Here is a 20,158-nt window from a genome sequence, read left to right as displayed (position 1 = left end):
CCATGGGAGAGTCAAACCTGAAGATAAAGGCAGCCCTCAAAATTACCATTGATCCACTGAATTAAGTAACCCTAAAACTCCCTTTAAACTTTTGGCAATGGGAGTTAAACACCTCGTTTTAAAAACAAAAACAAAAATACCTATCTTCCTGTGTTTTCATCTGTGGCCAGTAATATCCAACAAGCCAGAAAGCTCTTCTCCCTCCGTTCAGGGTGAGATGCAGAGAACCTTATGGCTGGAACTGAACCACAGTAGCCAAGACAATGCTTTCCTCTTGTTTCTTTTTTCTTTTCTTTTCTTTTTCTTTTTTTTTTGTTTGTTTTTCGAAACAGGGTTTCTCTGTGTAGCTTTGGAGCCTGTCCTAGCACTCGCTCGGGAGACCAGGCTGGCCTAGAACTCACAGAGATCCACCTGCCTCTGCCTCCCCAGTGCTGGGATTAAAGGCGTGCACCACCAACACCCGGCTTTTCCTCTTGTTTCTTAAGCAACACAGAGAAACAGATGCCTGTGTCTCCTGAACATGACCAGTTCCACCCACGTGCACAGACATGGTAGATATGTCCAACAGTAGTTACAAGATGTGACCTGAATGCACATGTCCTCTTGGGAAGCTCTCATTTGCCTGGAATCATCTGAGTTCACATCTGTCTCCGGGCACAAAATTGACCACTCAGACAAACCCCACTGTAGCCACCCTCCTTCCGGCCACTCAGTCCCCTTGCCTCCTCCTTCACCTCCACAGCCCAAGCATGAGTTTTGTCTTCCCCATCAGGATGGGAAGATGTGGGACAGGCACTCGTTTGGCGTTGCCAATTTTATCCCATCCTTCCCACAGATGCCAGTGCCAGATGATGGCTAACCTGAACCAAATGCTAACAGGTAAGAGCCTTAGGATAAAAAAGATTAAGGAGAGCCAGTGGCATGTGGGCAAAGTGACATTTGCAGGGAGGGGAGGCATAACTGAGTTTTTCCAGAATCTCTCACCCTTACCACTGGCTCTGTCAGCATAGCAAGGAGTCTAGAAACTGGCAGAGCTGACCCACCCTGGCCAACCTTAGCACAGGAGCATCCGATACTTCCCATAGCCGACATGAGCCAGTAGACATGTAAGCCACATAGATACTAGCCACACCCTGCATGGCAAAGAGGAAGACATGAATGTCTTTGCTTATAGGAGAGCTGGGTGCTGTAGACAGACACAACAAATAACACATGTGCCCTAAAAAAAAAAAAAAATCACATTGTAAACACCGTCCTGCTGGGGGACAGATTAGGATGAGAATTCAGCACCAGGCCACTGTCTTGATCTCATGGTTCAAATTCATAGGACAGTCCCCAAGATCATGGCAAAGGCCTGTGTGTCCCCAGCAGGTGATACCGTAGGAAGGTCTATCTCCAGGGATTCCCTATAATGGATTCATGGGGGCAGCACCCACCTTGCCCCACATGCATCCCTTCTGAGTAACTTCTAGCTTCTATGGCAACCATTATAGCCAGGCATTTCCATGTTTCTGCCCCTGGCAGTCTCCCTCACAGAAGTTAGTTTCATTCTGTGAGGCACAAACACAAGTGCCCAACGCTGAGCCTGGCACACAATAGACACTTGCTGAACCTAGCTCTGTGCATGTGGCTCCCCAGCCACTTCCTCACAAGCAAAAGCATGTGCTAGGCATCTCTCATGATGTCTGTAAAGCATGTGCCAAAGTAGCTCAGAGTGTCTCTCTCAAGCCAGGCATGGTGGCTCATGCCTATAATCCCAGTACCTGAAAGGCTGAGACAGGAGGATTGCAAGTTTGGATACAAGACACTTCAGATTACACAGAGGGTTTAAGGTGAGCCTGAGCCACAAATCTAGACACTGTCTCAGAAACCAAGAATAAAATCAAACAAAAACGGAAAAGATAACTTATGTATCACAGCCAAGGCCTGCTCAGCCAGCTCTGCTCAATGTCTGTCCTTACCAGCCCTCCTTGAGTTAAATCAATCAAGACAGAAACTGGCTGGACTCTTGGTCTTAGCTCTGCTACCATAGGTCCTTCCAGCAGAAATAAGTCGGTAAAAGGACTAGAAACCACGTGTCACTGTGGTTTCGGGGGCTCCAGACAGAAGTGACCAGTGTCTGCGGAAGCAGGCAGAATACAGTCTCACAGGTGGGCTAAGTGCTGCTCGGGCCTGCATTCCCAAGCAGAGCAAAGGCCAGCCAGCTGACCCCTGGTGTCTCCCCAAGTTTGAGACCGTATCTTTGGGCACAGGGAGGACATGGTGGAATGTGGTCTGGGGAAGAAACAACTGTGGGAATCCTCACATGCCCTAAACAGCAGTCTGGAAAGATGACATATTGTAAGGATTTGGTATGAGCAAGCTGCGTGAGAGGAGGCTCTGAGTTTTGTAGACATATGGAACTCATCTACAAATATGTTACTTCCCTTTTTTTTCTTTTCCTTTTTTCTTCATACAGCACTGGGGATTGAACCCAAGACCTGATACTTGTTAATGTGGAGACCTTTTCTAATACCTAAGCTGAGGCAAGGATAGCTCTCCACACCACGCATGTGTTTCCACCACTGTGTCTTCAAAGCCCACTCCCTAGGTCCTCCTCAGGGCCCTTTGCTCTCCTTTCCTCCCCTTCACTCACTCATCCACGCCGCCCTGGGTCCGGAGTGGGACTTGGGCTCTGAGGGGAGACTTAAATGAACAATGAGTGAAGAACAACAGAACTTCCCTAGGTCCTCAGAGCCTCCAGCCCACAATGGGGAGGGTCTTGCCCAAGACTGTGAGATAAATTCTTCTCTGGAGTCCTCAGGATAAAATAACAGGTGGACATTCAAAACTATAACAGGACCGAGGCTTCCAACTGCCCTGAGGCGTTTTTCTCCCTTCTGAATAGCCCAGCACCACCCATGCCACGGGAGCGGATGTCTAGCCTATGCTTTCTCCAGGTAGGCAAACTTCCCTGTGCCAACTAGGGGCAGGGCTCTCCATTCCCCATCCTGGAAGAGACACTGTCAGGGCTCTGGCCCTGGAGCTCTGAACCCAGGTAGCTGTCCTTCAACCACAGTCCTGCCTGAGCACACTTCCACATCTCATCCGGGGCAGGGCTTCCCTTGCATTCCGTGAGCCAGGCTGTTCTTAGAAAGGCTGCCGCTGCATCTTCTGCAGCATCTCCAGGCACTCTGTAGTTGGAAGACTTCCAGGGGCATTCCACTGTGGCACTGCAAGTGTCTAAATCAGTATTGGGGTGCCCCCCTTAGGACCTGTGCAGAGATGCCTTATCTGGCTGACCTCCGATCCCAGACACAGACAAAGACTCATGGGAGACCAACACCTTCCCTGTGCCAGGAATAGCTTTGGGTATTGAGGGTCCAAACAGAAAACAGCTAGTCCTGACCCCATCAGCAATATAGTGATGGATGAGTGAAACGGTTTTCTCTGTTATGCTCTGGCACTTAACTTGCATTCTACTATTCTGGCTTGCATGGCTTCGGCATGTCCCCATCTTACCTCAAGCACACCACCTGCCCCTGAGAACAGTTCCCCTTCTGAAGGGCCCGGGACAGGGCACCACTCCCTGTGGATATTAAAAGATAAAAGAGCCTAACTCACTCTAATGCATCCAGCTGAAGCTGCAGCCTGATTCTGCCAGCTGGGCCTCCAGCATGACACAGCATCCCTGCCTGGCTTCCCTAAGGAAGCCCTGTGTGACAAAGGATTCTCTGACAATGGGAGGAAGAGGTCTGCTTTATTGTCTACAGCAGCCCTGCCAGGGTCCAGGTCCCCTATCATCTCACAGATACCTCCTCACTCTCAGCACAGTGGCTCCTGCTTCCCCTTCTTCCTCTAGTATTGTACTATCTGCAGTTCTGATCCAAAGCCTATAACACTTTTTTTTTTTTTTTTTTTTTTTTGCCACTGGTCTTTATTCCCACCTTAACCCAGCAGACCTACTCCAATTTATGCATGGGCTGTCATTCACAGTCAGGTGGTATGGCCAGGAGCCCTGTGGGTCTATGGAGGGTTCCCCTTAAATGTAAACAATAACCACAGACTGCTCCCCAAATCTGCCTAACATGTACTCTGGCTGTTTTTATGTCAGTTAAGAAGAAGTCCAGACCGATTAGCTTGTGGTGCATTAGCTTGATTGATGACTGATGCGGGAGGGCCCAACTCATTTTTTGGGGTAGAGCCATCCCTGGACTTGTGGTCCTGGGTATTATAAGAAAACAGGCTGAGCAAGCCAAAAGGAGCAAACCAGTAAGCAGTACCTTCCATGGCCTCAACATCAGCTCCTACCTCTAACTTCCTATCTTGAGTTCTCGCGCAGACTGCCTTCAATGGACTGTGATGTGGAAGAATAAGAGAAATAACCCCTTTGCTTTTGGTCCTAGCCATTTTATTACAGCAACAGAAACCTAACTAAGATAACATGCAACACTTGACTCATCTCCAGTGCCTAGCCAGGCTGCAGACCCCCTCCTTATGACACAAACACTGCAGCTCTGAGAGCCTAGAGGTCACTTTGTTAAAGTCCCCTTTCCCATTCTAGAGCATCAGTCACACAGCTGGTCCTCAACTGGTTGTGAAATACTTCCTCAGCTGAGTCCTTGTGTTCATAGTTCCTTCCCTGAATCAGTAGCTCCAGCCTCTGCCACTTTGTGCCTGCTGTTCATTACCACAGACAGGCCTTTTCCTGTTTCCTTTGGCTCTTTCCTTTCTCTCCTCAGTCAATGCTTGAGCTGCTTCTTCAGGAAGTCCTCCCTGACGGCAGGTACTTATGTCATCGGGCACTTGAAAAATGGTAATGAAATGTGGCAATTTGTGTTTTTCTCCTACTACATTTGAGTCAGGGTTCTATGCCTGCTCTCTGCTGTAGCCCAAATCCAACACAGGGCCAGGCTGAGAAGCAAAGCCCAATAGCAATGAAGAAGACTGTACCAACTGCAGGGTGATCAACCAGACCTCTTTGGTCCATCCCACCCCATGAATACAGTTTCCCTGTATTCACTTCTGTGTCCTTATCCACTCTAAAACCCCTCACACAAAATAACTAGAACTACTCCCAAATACACCTCTTCCATTAAATCAACCCAAAGTGGTCCTACTCTACATATCATTGCTATGGAAACTGCCTCCCTTTTATCTACTCCACAATCTCTCTCTGGAGTTAGTTAGCTGGTAGGTCCAACTCCCTGGCTGGTCAGGACCAATACAAAGCATAAATCTCTGAAGGGTTCCAAGTCTCCATTCACAAAACAACAATGACAATGTCAGATGGTAAGCATCCTTAGCACTGTGCACCAAGGATGTGGAGCCTGGAGATACAGGGTCTACATGCCTATTTTAAACTGATTTGGGATTTGGGCATGTCACTAACAGTGGAGACTTTGTCTCCTCACCTGTAAAATGGGTCGGGAAGATGAAACCAACATTACAGGCAGAAATGAAGTCTACATGGGTGACTGATGTAATACACATAAAGCCAGGTAAAGCAGGACTCCCATCGTCTTCTTCCCCATTGCCATTTTGCCCTTGCTTAATCCAGTTAAAGAGCTTAGGAAATGTAAGGCCATAGTAGCATTAAGCATCTAGGCCCATGCCATAAGGCCAGAAAGCAACACAAAGCCTCCACTCCCCAAAAGCCCTCATTTATTCTTGAATGCCAAGACAAAACACAAGGCAACAAAGGCCAGCCCTGAAGGAAAGCAATCTGCAGCCAAGTGGATGTCAAAGCAAAGAGAAGGAGACAAACTGTACAGACTGAAAAGTAAGGAGCCATTTTTGTTGTTGTTGTTGTTTGGTTGGTTGGTTTTGGTTTGGGGGGTTTGTTGTTTTTTTGGGGGAGGGTAAGTATCTGGTATAGAGAAAGAAATTGTGTCAGTTGTGGTGGCATATACCTACCCCAGTAGGATATGCTGAAGAGGTGGAGACAGGAGGATCATGAGAAAAAAAATAGATAAGGCATGAAAGACCAAGGTTTCCTGCCCCACTGTGCCAAGAGCTCCTTGTGATCCTGAGTAAGCCATTTCACTTCTGAGGCCCTGAGGTCTTTGCATGGAGACTGGGCAATCTGCTTCTCTATCCAGGTTGCCTGGCTCCAGGATGGGTCTGTTCTCATCCTATTCTGAACCATAGCACGGCTCGGGCTACAGACTGCAGTTAACACATGATCAGGTAAGTTCTACAGAAACACTGCTGTGGGAGAGCTCTCAGAGACTGTAATGTGTCTGTTTGCATGTCTTCCTGTCTCTCTAGAAACAAGATTGTACATCGCAGCCACCCACCTCCAGCTTCCACCATCATGATCAGCATTTTCACTACCTTAGAGTCGGGGTAGTAAAAATGGATTGGAGGATGCCAGTGACCACACAAGTGAATCTGGGACTAGATGAAAGCAGTCTCATACTAACATCTACACAGTCCTTGTAAGCCCTGCAGGACTTCATACTAACATCACACTCTAACATCACAAACCTCATACTAACATCACATGCTAACACATCAACATCACAGACCTCATACTAACATCGCATGCTAACACACCAACATCACAGACCTCATATTAACACATCAACATCACAGACCTCATATTAACATCTACACAGACCTTGTAAGCCCTTGCAGGAGGACCTGGTGAGACCTTGACAAAAACCACAGCTTCTCTCTGAGTCATGGCACATTAGAGCTGGGATAGGGGCAGAATTAACATCTTCACAGTGCCTTGTTGCTCAGAGAAACCTGATGGATGGCTTCAGTGTAAGTCTCCATTGGCTACCTATGTCTTGCAGAAGGACATAACTCTAGAGCAGTGGTCCTCAACCTTCCTAAAGCGGGGACCCTTTAATGTAGTGGTAAACCCCAGCCATAAAATTATTTTGTTGCTACTTCACAACTGTAATCTTGCTACTGTTATGAACTGTAATGTAGATACCTATGTTCTCCAAAAGTCTAAGGCCAACCTTGTGAAAGGGTCATTCAACCCAAAGGTCATGACCTACAGGTTGAGAACCACTGCTCTAGACCCATCCAGAAGATTCCAAATAGCCTCCAGTTCAGGTAACAGAGACATGAGGACCTTTCCCACCGCGGTGTGGACCTGGCAAGCAACATATGTGAAACTGATTAAGTCCCAGGGTAAGCACTATAAAATATTGATGATTGGTTACCTTCCTAGGGCTCTATTCTTACCATGTAACTTAACTAGCACTGCTGTAGTATCTTTGTGTGCCCCAAACAATATGGATTGTGTAACCTACATGGGTCCACTGTAAGCACTTGAGAAACTAAAACTCCTACATCCACCACAACAGCTAGAACCCAGTTTTAGATTCTAACACAGTAGTTATCAGCATTCCTAATGCTGAGACACTTTAATACAGTTCCTCATGTTGAGGTGACCCCCAACCAGAAAATTATTTTCATTGCTACTTCATAACTGCAATTTTGCTACTGTTATGAATCGTAATAAAAATGTCTGTCTTTTCTGATGGTCTTAGGCAATCCCTGTAAACAGGTCATTCGAACCCTCAGAAGGGCCCAGGCCCCATAGGTTGAGAATCACAGCTCTGCACATAGCAAGGACCAGGTGTTGATTTCTCTTGCATGTACTACAAGATACATGAGCATGAAGGTGCCCAGTACACATTTGTGAATGAATGGGTGGTTGGAATAATTTGCTGATCAGACTGTCAATCTGAAAACCCCTCCAAGGCCATGTCTGAGCCCCTTCATTTGCATGAACATTGAGGCACTCACACAGATGTGTAAGGATGCTTGCAATTTCCTAGGTTTGATGATCCCTAGAGAGGGATGAAGACGGGAAGACAGGGGTGGGGGATGGGGGTTGGGGGATATTGCATGACTAACTTGATGGCACTGAAAGCAGTAACAAATAAATCTTGGCAGCTCTGGGAGCCTGAAGCAGGAATGTCTCTGTGAGTTTGAGATCAACTACCCTGGGCTGTACTAACCCTAGGCCAGCCTGTTTCAAACAAACAAACAACAACAAAACCTATGCAAACAAGCACATCTTGGATTCACCAAGGACTCCATGAACACACATGTATGCACAATTACATGTGTGCCCTATGTGCTTATTGTATGTTGATATATAATAGGTATGTCACAGCTGGCATGTTCTCATTAACATCAAATTATTAGATGAGTGATAAAGGTCTGTGGTTTTATAGTAGCTGTTTTCATTATTCATTGTTATTTATTTTGATGAAATCCATGCACAGGTGGTATACATCTTTATCCTAGCACTCTGGAGGCAGATGGATCTTTATGGGTTCAGGGCCAGCCTGGTCTACACTGGAGGCCGGCCAAGGCAATATAGTGAGATCTTGTCTCCAAGCAACAACAAAAATGTGTTTTGACAAAGAATAAGGACCAGCATAATTTACCCCTTTCTCAAGCTATTTCTTGAGGTACCAAGAATCCACCCTCAAAAAACAGTCACCATTTAAATCAAAAGCTGTGGTTTATCCCAGCATTTGGGAGGTGGTGGTAGGCCAGGAGACACTGAAGAGCCCCTGTCTTAACAGTAATCAGCTATGGGCTGCAAAGAGAAATCACAAGAGGAGGGAACCTGCCCTTTACCTACTGGGACGCCCTAGGCAAGTGACATCACTTCCTGAGCCTTGGTGTCCTTATTAGTACATGGGATTGGTCCTTCCTACCTCACAGGAGCCTCTTAATATATGTAAAGACATATAGGGGGAAATCTGCTCTGTAAATTCATACAAACACATTCTTATTCTAGAAATCTACTCAACTCAATGGCACTGTACCCAGAACATCTTACAAATTACTGCCCCTGAGCTGAGCGGTCCTTACCAGGACAGGCACAGGCTGTGCCTATTGCCATGTCAGTGGAGTCCTATTTCACATACTCAGAGGACTTTCCTTGGGCCACGGGAGAGCATTTGCCATTATCTAGTGTCTGTTGAGGGTAATCTGTTCCTGTATAATTGGGTTGTTTGAAAATCCTGGCGATTTCCTTGCACGACCCAGAGCTGATGGAAGCAGAGATTCCAGTGGTTTGGGCCCAGGTCCTAAGCTGGGCAAGAGGAACCCGGCAGGACAGCCCATTGCTCCTCCCTGTGCTCTGCCTCGCCTTCCTTTGAGCAGAGGCGGTGCTTAAGCTGTGTCACTTTCGACCTGGGGAGGCTCCCAACACCCGAGCTTGCAGCTTCCGAGGCTTCCAGGCGTCCAAGCCTTGCAGGGGCCCCTAGCCAGAGGAGGATAATCTCAGAGCTTCAAAAATGACAGCCGGGAGGGCGGGGCAGGCAGTGGCGTGTGCCCTCAGGCCTGTGGGCAGAGGCAGACAGGACCTAGGCTACTGGGCAAGATTTGGTCTTCAACTGAAGAAGAACTGGGAGCTAGGAGGGGTGGCTGAACAAGTACATTCTCTCCAGGATCTGGGAAGACAGCTGAGAGAATGTGCAGGCACGAGCATCACTGGGAGCCTCCATACTAGGGTCAAGAATCCTGAGCCGGTGCGCAGGGTGTGCAACGGGGTAGGTGGGTGGGGCGCCAGAGTTTGGGTGGATCCTCCCAGCCTGCTTGGTGGGCAGCCAATCACTGGACTACGGGGGACAAGAGAAAAGTGGAGGGAGGGCCACGGGGCTTGGGACTTCCGTGCGCATCGGAGAGCCCAAGCCACCTTAAGGTCTTCCCCGCGCCAGCCGAAGAATTCCTCAGTAACGCAAGCCCGGACACACACAAAACAGAGAACCCAACTCACACCATTTGGGGCTGGCTGGGCCAATCCCTTGAGGCATCCGCCCCACGCTGTTCTCCACTATACCGCCCCCTCCAAGACCAAGCTGTGTGTACACACACAAACAGTTGGGCGGGGGAGGCGACGCCTCCCTCCTGGTGGGGACACGCAGGGCACAGCCACCGATCCCTCCCCTCTACATGCCGCGCCCCCTTCTCAGCTCACACGCCCCCTGGCCCTTACCCTGAGAACTCTGCAAAACCAGAGTCCAGGAGGCCGAGTGAAGGGTTTTGAATCCTGGATTGTCTTTTAATGCCAATAAATAATCAGCCCCGACTCCCGGTCCCGGGGACGCCTCCCCCGGTGTCATCCAGGAGCCCGCACGCGACCTCCGGGTCCCCTAGACATCTGCCTCAGCCAAGCCACCGCCCCCATCTCCCCCTAAAACCCGCGCCTATGACCGTCACCTGCTAGGCCCCCCTCATCAGCCCACTCCGCAGCCCTTGGGTTACTCGCCAGCAAGAATCGGCTTTTTGGAGCCTGTCAACTTAACCCCAGATCTGCAGGGCGTATCTATCCCCCAGGCCCCATTACTCCGAGGCCACAGGAATGATAATTCTTAAAGCCAACAGAATCGCCACGGCGGAGAACGGCCAAAGCTGCCACTGCAATGTATCTACCAAAGCTGCCTCCACGGCTCCCATCCGCCGCGCCCTCCGAGGCCGGCGGGCTCACCCGGGACGAAAGGAGGGGTCTGCTGCCTGTCTAGACCAGAGCCAGCCACAGATATCGCCGAGCCCGCGGGGACGGCCGCGGCCACAGACACAATCCGTGAGCCCGGCGGGGAAGGGCAGCGTGGACACACACACCAGGGTTCCCTCCCGCGGCTCCGAGTGCTGCAGCCGCGCCCGCCGCCGCCTCCCGAGTCGCGCTCCGACCTCGGCGTAGAGCGCGGTCGGAACAGCTGCAAGTTTGCCTGGCGCTGGAGCAACTGCTCATTGCAGCAAACGAGGCTCCAAAACAAAAGGGAGAGGAATCTCGCTCGCGGGCTTCCTCCCCGCGGGTCGGAACCAGGCGCATGACATGGGCTACACAGCGCAGCTCCAACGCGAGTGGGGTTCCAGACGCGTGTCCCCCCAGGAACCCTTCTGGGTTTCGGAGGTCCGGTGTCACGGTCCCTACAGCGCGGGGAGCGGGCCCCACCACAGGACAAACCCTGGGTAGGGGCGAGATCGGAGAGTGCGATGCCCCCTAGACCCAGAGGAGGGGACGGTGGAAGGGTGCGGACACCGGGCTGGCTAAGGCACTGGGAGGGGGAAGGGGGGGAATTGTTTGGAGCGGTTTTCCCGGATTTATCGATAATCAAGAACACGTCATGTAGCCCTCCTCCCGGGTCCCCGAATCCACCCGCAAGCCGAGGTGACTAAAAGAGAAGGGCGGACGAGGGATGCTCACCTCGGGGTTCCTCCGGCCGCCGCGCGGAGCCCTCGTCGGGGGTGGGGGAAGGGGGCAGGGAAGGGGAAGGGAGGGACCAGGCTCCCGAAAGCCGACTCCTGCTGCGAGTTCGGCGCGTCCCAGCCGTGAGGGGATTCGGCACCCCAGCGGACCGACCCAGTCGAGAAGGGAGGGAGGGAGGGAAGGGAGACAGGGAGGGAGGGGCAGGCAGAGGGAGGGAGTAGAGGAAGGAAAAAAAAATGATCCCTGTACTGACACAGGGAAAGAGAATGTAGAAGAGTGACGTCCAGGCCCCGCCTCCCCCTCCGGCCACGTGCAAAGACTTGAAAGGAAAGAGGGAGACTGCAAGCCTGCTGGGTAATGTAGTTCGCCTTTCTTTCCTGGGATGGCGGGCCCTGGAGCGCTGGGAACTGAAGGGACGCCGGGGATGCTGCCTGAACTGCCTGGACAGAACAGTGTTGCTACGGTGACATCGGCCCTCCAACGACCTCTTGCGCTAGCGGGGCCCTTTGCGGTGGAGAACAAAGCTGAGGGAGAAGGCACCTTCTGGCTTGCAGAGAAACACTTGGTTTTAGAATCAGGCAGGCTATAAGGATGAGGACTTCCGCGCTTAAAGTGTAAAGTCTTTCCTAATGGCAGATAAGAAAAAAGCGTAGTGTATGCACTGGCAGAGATGTTGTGGGGGAGACAAGTGGCGTTATTAACGCGGCATTAAATGCCACCGTAGGTTATTGAGATCCATATGTTATAATTAACGTTCGTACATGGCTGTGGCAGGGGCGGTGTGTTGTAATTAGATATGCACTTTGCGACCGATTAATTTTCCATTGGCCATGCTAAAGGCTGGTACATTGTAGCTACAAGAATTCGATGCAGTGGATAATGCAGTCATCTCTCGACCAGATCTCCACTGTTTTGGTTAAAAACTGACGTTAGCTCAGAGGCCTCCAGGAAGAATATAACATCTCTCACCAAGCGGTGGAGTCGGGTGCATATTGGAGTTGTTAGAAGAGACCTGCTGTAGCAAGCCTTTGAGTGATTAATTTGTAAAACATCCAATGGGCATATCCGGGCATGCAGGGACCAGGAAGCCCCTCAGCCTGTGCCCTCCAGGAGCTCAGTCTTGTGGGAGGGCCACAGTCTATGAAAGAGGGGTTAAGTGAGCACTTAATACAGGCACAAGCACACAGCACCATGGAACCTCTGGAGGAGCAACCAATCAGGATGCTGGTGGGAAGACTTCCTGAGGGATGGTACTTGAGTGAAGAGTTACTACAGTTTTTGCTGTTGTTGTTGTTGTTGTTTTAAACAAGGGGCAGGCATCTGTTATGGCTATGGAAGGTTCTAGATTCAAGAGAAGAGAGCTAATTCTGCAGCCCCCAGCTTTTCGGCTGGACAGGGGACAGGTTGCTGGGGGTTAGGGGAGGGCAGTGAAGAATGGAAGGAATGACTACAGGGTGAGCCTAGAGGGTGGAAGGTGCCTGGGGCTGCTTGCTTGAAGAAGCAGGACTTGGAGTGGGCCTACAGTGGTGAGATTTTGTTTTGTAGTAAGCTTTGAACACTGAACGAAGCAGGCCATGGGCGGAAAGCAAAACGGAATACATGTTCCCAACCTGTGGAGAGTGCCTTTGACTCTTGAACCAAAACCAAAGTGTTCAGTGTGTAGAGAGAGCTGGAAGCCAACTGTCTGGTGCCAAGCACAGCCCTCCTGACCCCAACATGCTCTCTTCAATACCAAAGGAACACAAGTGTGTGCACCTGACTTTCTGGGGTTTGTCCTTAGCAGAATGCCACAATGGGTCAGTTGCTGCAAGTCATTTTTGTACCCTAACATCTGGGTGATTTCCTGGGTTTACAAAATATTAACTAATAGTACCAGATTCTAGCCTTACAGCAAATTCCGATATCTTTACCTTGTTCTCAGGGCTGGAGTTTGCACCTCTAGTGACAGGCACGCCACCTGCAAAGCAACTGAGAATGAACTGTCTGGTCTTGTCTTCACCCTGGCTGCAAGTCTCCTCACCTTTCAGAGGTGAGGAGATGCTGAACAATCTGTAGAATATAAAACATTCTCACAGAGCTCTTGTGAGGGCTCTATGGGGTTTGGGTCATGGCTAAGCACAACAGAGGGGACTCTTCTTTGTCAGGCTGACACCTGAGTTTGAATATTGGCCTGATCCCTCATGGCTATGACCATGGGTAGCTAACTTAACCTCCAAGTAGGGTGACCTTGAGGAACTCATTTAACAGCCTTAGCCTTATGGGAATCAGTGGTAATCCTGTTTTTATGTGGTCCTGACTGGTGGAATATGGGCAATGTGTTTAAGTTCCTTTCCTGTACCAAGATCTTTCCGGTCCATAAGGATGACTGTGTATTTTTTCTTTCTGTAATTATAGGCCAGTAGAGCTGACACAGTGGGAAGGAATCTTGAGTCCCTCATCCTAATATGGAAAATAAGTTCTTTTGTCTTCAAGGAACCTTGATCCATTGCTCTTTCCCCATCAGCTGACTGAGGACCATGTGCTTTCTGTTCCTAAAGACCCCATACTGAGTCTCCTTTGCCCAAGGCTGGCTCCCCTTGGAGAGTGGATAGTGCCATGAGTCACTGCATGGATGTCCATCAAACTACTTCCTGGCTCCCATATTCTCAGATTCTACATCCCCACTTTTCCCCAGTCTTCTAGACTGTCACTTACCTTCCTCAGACCTAGTCACTCTCTCCTCCAATGCACATGTTTGTGTTTTCCTGCTGAGGACTCTCTTACATGGCCTCTGGTGATAGCTTTGCAGCTTCTGATGGGGGCACTTTAGAGGGGAGGCCTTGTGTATCCTTCTGATAGATATGCCCAGAGTTAAGGCCCAGGCTTGCTTGGATTGCATCAGGACCTTCCTCCCCAGGCTTGTGGTTGATCTACCATTCACCTGCAAGCTGAAGTCAGAAAGGGGGCTGAGGGCAGAGTCCTAGGGAAAAGACATTGGCATTGGGCAACTGCAGGAGTGAGGGATATTTTATTTGCTTTGGTTTTTTTGTCACAACATATTCTATAAATGAAAACTCAGTATCTTTGTCGTTCAAGCAGTTGCTTCTACTAATCTATACATGCCCAAGATGGGGGCAAAAGAAATATACATCTCTTTCCCTCCCAGTTCTTCTCTCAGCTATCTCCATAGCTTTTTCAAGTGAAAAGTTATCTCCAGCAGACCTCACATTTACGTATTTGTCTATTTACTTATTTTTTCAGTGCTAGGAACCCAGGACCTCATGCATGCTAAGGAAGCCCTTTACCATGGATCTCCTTCAGCTCCCTCACACTGATTGAAGGGCTGTTAGGAAAGCCAGAAAGGGTGGTGGAGAGAAGCTGGCTGCCTTCAGGAGCTGGGAGTCCATGTGGATACCTAGGAGGTGGTATGAAAGGATAAAGTTCCCCACTGTGTAAGGTGACTTTCAGTGAACTAAGTATCCAAGAGGTGCTATTGTCAGAAAATGGATCCACAGCTACACAAATTTTCTCACTGGGAGGAAGTCATCAGAAGCCCAGCTTGATGGGGATGTAGCACTGGCCTGGGAACTCTGCAAAAGTCATGAAATTTGACAGGAGCTGGAGTGGCTTTATTGTACATTGTAGCTGCTCATGCACAGAAAGAAAGTAGGTGCTCTTCTGGTGTCTGCCCTGTGGTATGGTAGTGTTGGCCTAGAGAGATCCTGGCTTGATAGACCCAGGTTGAATTTCACTCCTGTCTCATCTCATCTTCCATTACAAAACCCCAAAGACCATTGCCTAGAAGGAAGATGCAAATTGATCCCAGAGGGTGACCATCAGTGAAGGAGAAAGGGATATGAGCAAAGAAATGTGAATTTGAGAGAAGCCAGAGTGAAATAAGAGGTAAATTGAGTAATGTTTATTGGGAGCATGATGTGCTGAAGTCATGGTAAGGTATCTGGTACCTGTGAGGTTCTGGGTACCATCTGACTCTCACTCCTGGTGTGACACTGCCTCTCTCTGGGCCTCAGTCCTTTTATCTGTAAGATGAGATCACTAGATCTGATCTCCAAGATTACCTCCCTTTAAGAAGTTTGTAATCTTTTGGCAAAAGGAGTTGTGGAATTAAGTGGCCAAGAGGCTGAATTTTCAAACTGGAAAATTTTCAACCTGCAGGAAGAGTTTGCCATTCTCTTTAGAGAAAGCCCTGGAGCCCAGATAGGAACATACAGCAAGCAGACCTTGCCTGGCAAGATTCAAGGACATTGAGAGATCAATCTATCAGCAGACATTTCTCAGGGCCCCTTAGATTTAAAGGTCAGATCTCAGATCAGTGACATGAATATCCATTCTTGACCCAGATGGGGGCTTGGGGAAAAACAGACCACACTTCTCTGCAAAAGACAGTATCTTTTTTTTGCCAGGTCACACTCAAAAGAAAGGGAATTATCGTTCCCCTAGGAGGGGTAGCCAAGGCTAATTAAACCAGAAACATAGGTTGACTAGGCTCGGTTAAATCGAGCCATCCAATTTCTTCTTGCAAGAATCCGCAGGAAGAGACTGAAAAACTTCTTCCCACTGATGACAGCTCCTTAAGTCAAAGCTCGTGGCCAAGGTGGGTAGGCCCAAGATAAAGAAGCTGAAGAAGTGCATGGAGAGGGAAAACTGGGGAGAAGAGGAGGGAGAGGGGTGAAAGGCAACCTCTTAGAAAGCCTGGCTCCTCACTCTCCCCTTCTCAATCACTGGATGCCTTGATGTGCCCCTCATGGTTCCCTGGTCTCTGGACCTTCATTGCCATCTCCTTTGCTTTGGCCAGGTTAAGTGGGTTTTGACAGTTAACTCAAAGACCTTAGAGTGCAGAGAGGAGTTAAACCCTCTAGCTTACTACCTCTTCTCCCCAAAATTCCTTCTCTCTTTGAATCCCAGATGTCTCTTCCTTCACCTGGTTTATAAATCCTGCCTGCTAAAGTCTTATTTTGAACTGCCTGCAAAATAATTTGACCTTGAACCTTCCATACCTCTAAATAATTTTCTAAGAACAATAGCTAAGTTATCCATTAACTATTAGAAGAAAGTGAGGCTGGAGGTGTGAAGGAAATGCCCTGAGTTACAGAGCAGGGAAGGACTTGTCTGTCGATGGGAGCTGTGGATCTCAGGGCTAGGGAGTTTGGACTCATCCCACATCTCCAAAGGTCAGGTTGCACCTCCCAGTGATGGGGGATGTCCTTCTGTATATATGTTTCCCTTATTGGTTGATGAATAAAACAGTTTGACCAATAGCCAGTAGAAGCAGGAAAATAGGTGGGGCTAGGAGATGAGGAGAATTCTGGGAAAGTAGGCAGGGGAACCCACCAAGGGAGATGCCTGAAGAGACCAGGAAGATAGGACACACCAGGTGTTCTCTGGTAAAATAAGGCCATGTAGAAATACGTAGATTTATAGAAATGAGTTAATGATTAAGAAAGCTAGACAGTAAGAAGTCCTAGCCACTGGCCAACAGTTTAATAATTAATACAGCGTAGCGTCTCTGTGTGTTTATTTGGGGCTGAAGCATCAGATGGACCTGGTGGGACAAGAATCTCCAGCAACATTCCAACGTCTACCAAACTCTCAGCCAGCTATGGCAGCTATGGGTGTATCATTCATCCTTACTAGTGTACTTGTAATAATGTTTCTTGTTTCCCTTCTGAGGCCTCAAAGGCATCAGTGGATGCTTCAATTGATTTTATGTCAAGAACAGTGATCCCAGATCTCCTGCACCATCCCCTCATCAGCCAAAGGAAAGGTTGGGGCTCCATAAAAAAGTCTGCCTCTGTCTCTGCCTGCCTGCCTTCTCTATTTAACATATCCACAAAAATAGACACTTTAAATGATGGCCCAAAGAAGAAATAAATATCTTTAAATAACTTCCAAAATTAGTTTTTAAAAATTCATATATAAAGGGGTTGGAGGTATGGCTCAGCAGTTAAGGGTACTTGCTGCTCTTTCAGAGGATTCAAGTTCAGACACCGCCCCACTTAGTGAGGGGCTCACAACTGCCTGTAACTCCATCTCCAGAAGATCCAACTCTCCTGGTCTCTGTGGGAACCCATACATGTTCCTTACATGTGCACAGATGCTCATGCACATACACATAAAAATAAATTTGCACACAAAATAATGGGCTTTGTTGTAATTTTTTCATGCATGTGTATCATTGTTCTCTAATTATGTTCATTGTTAATTCCTGTGTTCTCTTGACTCTTCCACTGGTCCTCTTCTTCCCCAAATAGTCTGCTTTTGTATGCGTGTGTGTGTGTGTGTGTGTGTGTGTGCATGCGTGTGTGTGTGTAAATCTAAAGTCCAACTGGCTATGCAACCAAGGATTATCTGGAACTCCTCATCTTCCTGCCTATGCCTTCCTAGTGGGATTATAGGCATGTACCACCCTGCAGGGCTCTCTCTCCCCCTCTCTCTCTTAAAAAAATAGTTTATTATGTCTGTTACAGTAGTTGAAATGGCACTGTATGCAGTTTACATCCTAATTTAGCCACTTAATAAAATTAAAGAGATGATTTCTGTGTAGACAATCCCTGAAGAATTTTTTAAATGACATTTTTAACATCTAGTATATGTTTATTCTAAGACATCAAGAATGGCAGTTACACATTAACCTGTATATTAATCTAGGCTTAAGGAACCTCGTAGTTCAGAAGACAGACACTTTAAACAGAAATGTCGATATAAGATTCAAATTTCGGGTTGGGAGTATAACTCAGTGAACTAGCGTTTGCTGAAAATGCACCAAAGCGCTGGACTCTGGCTTTTTGGTTGTTGAATAAAGAACTGTTTGGGAAAAGAAATCAAATTAAAAACAAATATATTCTTTAACAGAGTGGTTGTTTGGGCCGAAGTTGCCCCCTGAAAAGCTAGAGTGGGGCCAATGAGATATTCTGCAGGTGAAACACTTGCCAAAGTTTAACCATTTGCGTTCCACCCATAGATCCCACATAAAAGGAGAGACCTGACTCCACAACAGTAAACTCTGCTGTTGCGAACCCCGGATATACATACATATCATGCACACACAATAACAATAAATAGAATTTTATTTTAAAGTTAATTAAAAAGAAGGAAACAAAGGATAAGGTACAATGATAGATCCATGGCACAATCTGAACAGGACAGGCCTTTGCACCCGAATGTACTGGGGATGGGAGGATGCTGTGGAGGTGATGGGAGGATGCTGTGGAGGTGATGGGAGGATGCTGTGGAGGTGATGGGAGGATGCTGTGGAGGTGGTGGAAGGATGCTGTGGAGGGGGTGGGAGGATGCTGTGGAGGTGATGGGAGGATGCTGTGGAGGTGATGGGAGGATGCTGTGGAGGGGGTGGGAGGATGCTGTGGAGGTGGTGGGAGGATGCTGTGGAGGTGGTGGGAGGATGCTGTGGAGGTGGTGGGAGGATGCTGTGGAGGTGGTGGGAGGATGCTGTGGAGGTGGTGGGAGGATGCTGTGGAGGTGGTGGGAGGATGCTGTGGAGGTGATGGGAGGATGCTGTGGAGGTGGTGCATGGGTAGCATTTCCTGGGGCAACTGGCAGGAGCTGAGGATGGGAATTGGCAGGGGAAGGGAACAGGATCAAGGAAGGAGGTAGATTAAGTTTGTCAACTTAGTGATGTGCAGCTGGTTCAAGGTTCAACTCAAGAGGCATCAAATCTTTATAACCACTTGACCTTGGATAATTCTAATTACCTGAGCTTCCATTTCCTCTATAAAACAGGGGAAACCTCAGATCACATCTCAGTAGGTTTACAGGCTTTGAAGGAGAGAGAGAGAGAGAGAGAGAGAGAGAGAGAGAGAGAGAGAGAGAGAGAGTCATACCATGCAGTAAGGCTAGACTTTATCTTTGTTTTTTGTTTGTTTGTTTTTTTCTTTTACTTCTTTGAGATAGAATCTCTCTATATAGCCTAGCGTTCACTACATCCTAGAACTTCAGGTTAGCCTCGAACTCATAGGGATCCACTTGCCTCTGCCTCCCAAGCCCTGGGACTAAAGGGCATGTATCACCAGGCCTGGTTGTTATCTTACCTGACTTTATGGGAAGAGGAACAAAAATGACCTATTTGAGCTTTCTTCTACGACCCAGGAAGAGGAAGTCAGAGTTGCTGTTATGGGGCAATTCTACTACACAGAGCTGGGTGGCCTAGTCCACAAGTTCCCATCTGGGCCTGATCTGAGAACACATGACCCTTATTTTCTCCATCACATCACCTCTGGGGGATCAGCACAATGAGGAGAGAGTGCTGGCTTCCTTGTGCTTCCTTCACACCATGAGATACACACACATACCCCAACTCTGTTACTTTTCCAACAATCTGAGTTATTACATTTGTTTCTGCCACACTTGAAAGGGGATGTCCTTCAGTACACATGTTTCTCTTATTGGTTGATGAATAAAACACTGATTGGCCAGTAACCAGGCAGAAAGCATAGGCAGGACTGCCAGACCAGGAGAAAGCTGGGGAGAGGAAGGCAGAGAGAGACGGTGAAGAGATTGGGAGGATAGGAAGTGCCAGGCATTCCCTGGTAAGATAAAGCCATGTAGAAATACATAGATTAGTAGTTACAGGTTAATAAAATAGAGAGAGCTAGCCAGTAAGAAGCCCTAGCCATTGGCCAACAGTTTACAAATTAATATAAGTCTTTGTGTGTTTATTTGGGGCTAATCAACTGCGGGACCAGGCTGAAAAGAAACTCCAGTTACACACACTCTCTCCAGAAAGGGCTAGAGACAACCCTTCCAGTTCTAAGATAAACCAACGATAGGAAGTAGGAGTCGGCACCAAGGACGCTTTATGAGATGACTCCTTTTACCAAAAGAGAAAGCTCAGCTTTTTCAAACAGCTCACGAGGCATGAGCAGCATCAGGTCTGACTGGTGGAGTTTTGCTTTGCTAGCAGGTCTTCTGGAACATTCCTATGGCATCAGCCTGTTCCCAGAACTGCTCAGCACTAACACCTTTATG

The 20,158-nt window shown here is 48.3% G+C and overlaps 1 protein-coding gene across 5 annotated transcripts in view; it reads right to left on the bottom strand.

Annotated features, from left to right (window-relative positions):
• Positions 1 to 11,432, bottom strand: part of Ctif (cap binding complex dependent translation initiation factor) — a 241,089-nt gene extending 229,657 nt beyond the window's left edge. For 2 of the 5 annotated variants that reach the window (XM_027397919.2, XM_027397920.2), the window contains exon 1: positions 11,174 to 11,427. The gene's annotated coding sequence lies outside the window, so the exon portion shown is untranslated. Of the gene's footprint in view, positions 1 to 11,173 lie in introns of all 5 variants that reach the window. The other 3 variants (XM_027397922.2, XM_035440051.1, XM_027397921.2) reach the window with 3 other exon arrangements.
• Positions 11,433 to 20,158: the final 8,726 nt, after the last annotated feature.

This window comes from Cricetulus griseus, chromosome 2 (genome assembly GCF_003668045.3).
Source record: "Cricetulus griseus strain 17A/GY chromosome 2, alternate assembly CriGri-PICRH-1.0, whole genome shotgun sequence".
Lineage (NCBI taxonomy): Eukaryota > Metazoa > Chordata > Mammalia > Rodentia > Cricetidae > Cricetulus > Cricetulus griseus.
Note: the sequence above shows the minus strand (reverse complement) of the source record. Positions and strands in the feature narration are given on the sequence as shown.